The sequence below is a fragment of the Schistocerca nitens genome, chromosome 9 (genome assembly GCF_023898315.1).
Source record: "Schistocerca nitens isolate TAMUIC-IGC-003100 chromosome 9, iqSchNite1.1, whole genome shotgun sequence".
NCBI lineage: Eukaryota > Metazoa > Arthropoda > Insecta > Orthoptera > Acrididae > Schistocerca > Schistocerca nitens.
The window spans coordinates 221,936,541-221,941,583 of NC_064622.1; the positions used below are offsets into that span (position 1 = coordinate 221,936,541).

A 5,043-nucleotide genomic window follows, 5' to 3' on the forward strand; every position below is an offset into this window, starting at 1 on the left:
GTCTAGCTTAGAACATGTTTAAAATATACGAAAATGATGTCTTACTGTGGTGTAGCAAAACCATCATCTATACAGAGTATTTTTACAAGAAGCAGCAATGCAGCATACGTGGCTTGGAACATCGATTTACTGGATTGCGGTCTACGATCCTCCTCGACTAGACACGAGTTTCAGGCGGCCAAAACAGTCTTTTAAGGAGAAATCAAGACACATTTCGCTCTCACGATGACATTCTTGAAGACCAACGTCTTCCACTCTACACTTGCAATCTGTCTGCCCGTTATTCTCACAGACATACAGGTGTAAAGTGATAAGAGAGGAAATATTTTGACCACTGCAGAACAAGTTTCTATAGTAGATGAAAATATGAAACAGTACGATAACCGTGTTCACACCCAGTGGTGTTCGTGCATTATGTGCAAATAAAATTTATACATCAGTAATGCCTGTATTAATGGATAAAATTACCTGAGTAAGTGTCCCGTAGAACCAAACAAAAACGGTTTTCAAACGGCCTATTCCTAAACTATAACCTTTTGAATGCTGTCACAAAATGGCCCTATCCAAATGAATGCCGCCGAGTCTTGGGCGCCTTGCCACGGTTCGCGCGGCTCCCTTCCCCCTTCGCAGATTAAAGTCCTCCATCGGGAATGGGTGTGTGTGTTGTCCTTACCGTAAGTTAGTTTAAGGTAGATTGAGCAGGGTGTAAGGCTAGGGACCGATGACCTCAACGGTCTGGTCCGTAGGATCTTACCACAAATTCCCAAATTTTCGTTTATGGCTTCTAATCAAATACGTGTAACGAGGGAAGTAGGCATGTTAATATTTAATAAACCGTTAGAGTAGGCGTGAATCTTAGGATGTGATAGTACTCCGGCCGGCCGCGGTGGTCTCGCGGTTCTAGGCGCGCAGTCCGGAACCGTGCGACTGCTACGGTCGCAGGTTCGAATCCTGCCTCGGGCATGGATGTGTGTGATGTCCTTAGGTTAGTTAGGTTTAAGTAGTTCTAAGTTCTAGGGGACTAATGACCACAGCAGTTGAGTCCCATAGTGCTCAGAGCCATTTGAACCATTTTTGATAGTACTCCAAATTTATTTTCAGAAATAGAGAAAAAACCTTATGCGTTTTTTTGTGATCTACTCTTTGTAAGGGCCGTCGATAGCTGCTTACAGTGAAAGATTTCACAAAAAAGGACAGAAAATACGAAAAATGTAAGGATACTGGGCGGACTATTGAATATTCATGGAAAGCCATTGAAGACAGTGTTCCACGTTTCTTTGGGCGAGATCACGTTCCGTTTAGTGAGGTGACAGAAGTCATGGGATAGCGATATGCACATACACATTTGGCGGTAGTATCGCGTACACAAGGTATAAAAGGGCGGTGCCTTGGCGGAGCTGCCATTTGTCCTCAGGTGGTTCATGTGAAATGATTTGGACGGTTTTTAAGGAATTCAGTGTTCCGAGATCCACAGTGTCAAGAGTGTGCCGAGAATACCAAATTTCACGCATTACCTCTCGCCACTGACAATTCAGTGGCCGACGATTTTCACTTATCGACCGAGAGAAGCAGCGTTCGCGTGGAGTTGCCAGTGCTAACACACAAGCAACACTGCGTGAAGTAAGAGCAGAAATAAATGTGGGACGTACGGTGGACGTATCCGTTACAATAGTGTAGCGAAATTTGGCGTTAATAGGCTATGGCAACAGACGACCGACGTGACTGCCTTTGCTAACAGCACAGTATCGCATGCTACGCGTCTCCTGGGCTCGTGACCCTATCGATTAGAACCTAGACGACTGGAAAGCCGTGGCCAGGTCAGATGAGTTTCTATTTCAGTTGGTAAGAGCTGATGGTAGGTTCGAGTTTGACGCAGACCCCACGAAGCAATGGAGTCACGTTGCCAACAACGCACTGTACAAGCTGATGGTGGCTCCATAATTGTGTTGGCTGTGTTTACATTGAATGGACTGGGTCCTCTGGTCCAACTGAACGGGTATGGTTGTGTTCCGCTACTTGGAGACCATTAACATCCATTTGTGATGGAATTTTTATGGATGAAAATGCGCCATGTCACTGTGCCACCGTTGTTCGCGGTTGGTTTGAAGAACATTCAGGACGATTCCAGCGAATGATTTGGCCACGCAGATCAACCAACATGAATGCCATCGAACGTTCATGGGACGTAATCGAGAGGTCAGTTTGTGCATAAAATCCTGCGTCGGCAACACTTCGGCATTTATGGACGCCTATAGAGGCAGCATGGCTCAGCATTTCTGCAGCAGACTTCCAACGACTTGTCGAGTCCGTGCCGCGTCGAGTTGCTGCACTACGCTGGGCGACAGGAGGTCCGACACGATATTAATAGATATCGCATGACATGGCACCTAAAGTGTATTTCTGAGGTTAGTGTAGAGTGATTATACAGGTACTGTAGATCGCTTCCTATGGTGTCATCTTCAGCGAGAAGTGGAAGAAAGAGGTGCCGGTACGAGTAACAGTTCCGGCCCGCCCGCAGAGTAACGTCACATGCCGAGGAGTCCTCTTCCGGTGGGCGTCACGCGCCGTAGCCCTGACCTCGCGTGCTGGCGTGCCGAGTTCCGGCTGCGGCTGCGGCGCCGAGATCACCGAGCTGTTCCGCTGCCCGCGTTCCCAGCTGAATCATGAGTCTCCGTGAATCACCTCTCATCCTCTCGGTTTCTGCGCGCTGAGTTGGCCACGCATTTCCTATTCCTGCTGTGTCGGTCTGCGTCGGGCGCTCGCCGAGCATGTCTCCGCGTTGTGAATCAGGCCGAAGAGCTAATTAGAGACGTTTCGAGAATGCCTTCGTTCTCTATCAAATTATCAGACTGAGTATAAGGGTGCTGTCTCGTCATTGGAAACACCAGCGGCAGTAACCCTTTACTGCCTGTTACTATCTGCCCTATCACCATCGTCGCGATTCGTGATAAAATAATTCGTAACTTATTCTGTCCTCATAAGTCTTATCTTTCTTCAGCTTAAAGTTCGATGGTCTACTGAGAATGTTACACCTATACGCTGGTTGACTTACGCTTACAACACGGAGGTTTTTGGGTCTTTCCAATCTGCGGAACATACAGAGTTCTCTAAGCATCGGTGCATTTCGTAAAGGGGCATGAGAATAACTTACGCACTGCACAACTTTTGTTTATTAATTTCTGCAGTTCATGTAACGTCGAAATGGAGCCAGAACGCTGAAAGTATAGCTTAATTGCAGAGTAAATGGAGAAAGAATGCAGTTTTGAAAGAAAAAAAAACAACTAAATGGCCTTTAACTTCGCTTTCCTTCAGAGGCTGCCCAGCTTTTTTGACTGCACGTCCTGTATTTACAAAGAGGAGTAGCTGACAAACCAAGCATTGCCCGGGTATTCATTTTGCCAATTTTATTCTAGAAATTTACAGTTTCTGTGCGCTAAGCGCAGCTGCTTCGCGTATCTACGACGCGATTTCTGTGGCAACGCCTCTGATAGCTCTGTATACGGCTGTGTTGTCGCCTACAGCAGCTCGCGCATCGCAGTTGAAAATTGTCAAAAATGTTGCCAGGTGTAAGGGATTACCTTAAGTTGACGCGAATGTATGACTGCTTAGTAGTAAAGAGTAAGCTGTCAGCTGCTTTCATTATTTAGGTGTTCTCTTAACCAACGATAATAATATGAGACAGTGTATTAGAGAAATGATACAAGCAGGAAACAGAGCCTGTTACGCAAACTTTCAGGTATTCAAAACAAGATCAACCAAGTTAATAATATACAATTCCCCCGTGCGACCAGTTGTTATATATGGTTCAGGAATGTGGACGATGCAGATATGAACAACCTAGGGGTTTTAGGTGGGAAATCCTGCAAAAAATGTATGGGCCCGTGAGAGAGGCAGATGGTAGTAGAATAAGGTACAACCGTGATATACAAGAGTATACACAAGGGAGAGATATAGTGAAATTTGTTCAGTCGTGAAGAATACGATGGTTGCTGCTTATGGATAGGGTGACAGATGACAGGATACCCAAATGAATATTGACAAACAGGTCGTATTCCACAAGAAGGTAGGGCCGACCAAGAGCTATATGGCTGGACAGTGTGTTGGCCGACCTTAACAAGACAGAGATCCTAGACTGGAACAGAAAAACAGAGATGTGTAGAGGAAGATGGTTGACGAGGCCAAGATTTATCAAGGGCTGTAGTGCCAAAGAAGAATAAGAAGAAGAATTAAAACTTGAAGTATGATGCGGCATTTTTCATGCATTTCAGTGTTCATGACGTCATATCTCTTTACTTACGTATCATACAATGATATAATGCTGTTAGGTACATTAAGCGGCATATATTGATACTGTCTGCAAAATGTGTTGTGAATAGAGTATGTAGCAAAGAAGTGATAAATTTAAACATCATGCGCAATGCGGCAGTTTTTCAGGCATCTCGATGTTTATGACATATCTCCTGAATTGTGTGTGGTACCATGACATAATTTTGTAGGTGTATTTATCGGTATGCCAACGGTTTTGCCGCAGTGGTAACACTGGTTCCCGTCAGATCACCGAAGTTAAGCGCTGTTGGGCTGGGCTAGCACTTTGATGGGTGACCATCCGGTCTGCCGAGCGCTTTTGGCAAGCGGGGTGCACTCAGCCCTTGTGAGGCAAACTGAGGAGCTACTTGATTGAGGAATAGCGGCTCCGGTCTCGTAAACTGGCATACGGCCGCATCCAGTGACGCCTGTGGTTGAGGATGACACGGCGGCCGTTCGGTACCGTTGGGCCTTCCAAGGCCTGTTCGGATGAAGTTAGAATCATTTCGGGGTATATGTGGATACTGTTTCCGAAATTTATTGCGAATAGAATTAGTGCTATAGAAGTAGTAAATTTAAACGTTATGCATATCCGGCTGCGACGTCATATTTTATAGGTAGATGATTCTTACTCCCACACAGCAGTGGTTAGCAAACTGGACCCGTGTTCGGGACGACGACGGTTCAAACTCGTGTCTGCCCCCGTGATTCAAGATTTCCGTTGTTTCCCTAAATCGC

General features: G+C 45.8%; 1 pseudogene; it reads left to right on the forward strand.

Annotated features, from left to right (window-relative positions):
• Positions 1-4,512: 4,512 nt before the first annotated feature.
• Positions 4,513-4,630, forward strand: LOC126204653 (5S ribosomal RNA; annotated as a pseudogene).
• The last annotated feature ends 413 nt before the right edge of the window (positions 4,631-5,043 follow it).